The following is a 1,668-nucleotide window of genomic DNA, read 5'->3' on the forward strand; positions in this document are numbered from 1 at the left end:
GGAGAGTGTTGTGAGTGGGCACACAGTAATATAATAATGGGGGTAGTAGTAAATACTGAACAGATGACCAATATGGAAGAATTTAAAACAGTGGCGGGGTTTAACTACAATAAGTAGGTGAGAAAGTGTTGAAAGGAAGTGAACAGGAATATTATTATAAAATAAAATACAGGAGGGTTGAGGGTTACAAGCACCGTCAATGGCAGAAATAAAATAAGAAGAATAATGTTAGAATACGCAGCCGGCTATGATAATGAGACGCACAGCACTGTCCAAAGAAATGAAGCTACTACATTTGTTTCTCTCAAGCAAATAGGCGATACTGCTGAGAACAATGAAAGGGAGCACTGGTGTGGAAAAAATAAGAAAGCTCACATATCAACCATCAGAGAATCTCTATGAAGCAGACAGGCTTCGTAGCGACACCACATAAATTTCATACTTGTATATTGGTGATAAGTTATCTGTATTCAAAAACCTTGCAATTTATATATATATATATGAGTTTTTTTGATGCGTAGTCAATTCACACGAAATGTAAAGACCAAATCAAGAGGTTATTATTGCAATAAATCTTGCGAAAACAAACAAAAAGAGCACCAAAGTTAGAAAGGTCAAAAGCAAGAAAAAAGCATCAAAAAAATAGTAATAATAGTGTTTTATTTTATCACATGATAGTGCGGAGACGGTGAGCGTTAGTGGTCTATGCACTCATGAAGTTACAAATATGTATTATACATCAGCAATATTTTCGTTTTTTTCTAGAATTAAACATGTAAAAGGGTATAAACATATACTAAATTGTATATTTATTAGAGTGTAAATGAAATGACGGAAAATAACCCTTGTGAATACTCCGTAGCAGTCATAAAGCAGTTAAAAGAAGCCATTTACAATACTTATTTTGTAGCTTAACAGATTTCAGCAATTTTTGAGTTTAATTTAACGACACATAGACAAAATCAATGGAGTTTTCTGAATAATATAGATTTCATTTGGAGACTACCCGATGTTTTAAAAGAATTTAATCTACTAAATCAGAAATAAATCAAGTAGAAAACACGGCGCAGAAGGCGACACGCAGCACAACCATCAAGCTGCAAGACTATTTTGACAACTAGACCCGGCCATAAGAACCCACAAAAATGACGACCAGACGGCAAACAGCACTGAAAATAGCAGGTAAAACATCGTTCTTCAAAAAATGGTTCAATAGCCCTACGCAAGTATTATTATGAGTAATTAACAGATATATACTGGTAAAGAACTCATAACTGCAGAAGAACGGCAAACGTACTGGACAAGAGCCGACAAAATCAAGTTTGGTTCACTTTTCAGAGGGTCTGAAGCTGAAAATCCAGATACGAAACTTTGACGTGGAGACAGACAAGTCCACGGGTTGTATTTCGTTGATTTTCGAAGTTAAACAACGATTGTGCGCAAAGAGGTTGCCGAGAAAAGCTCTAAAAAAGTGTATGGATCTAATGAGGAACGCAACTGCTTTTGCATAAATCTCAATTTGTAGAATATATAACCGGCGGGGATTTCCAGAAATTTATTCCGCCGAATAAAAAACTTACAATTTCAGAAAGGAAAATCGACACCAGCTGGTAACGTTCGCTGCGTATAAAAAATGTCAGAGAATTTACGGTCACTAACAGCACTGCT

This window comes from Trypanosoma equiperdum (genome assembly GCF_001457755.1).
Source record: "Trypanosoma equiperdum strain OVI genome assembly, contig: ctg_960, whole genome shotgun sequence".
In the NCBI taxonomy this organism is placed as follows: domain Eukaryota; phylum Euglenozoa; class Kinetoplastea; order Trypanosomatida; family Trypanosomatidae; genus Trypanosoma; species Trypanosoma equiperdum.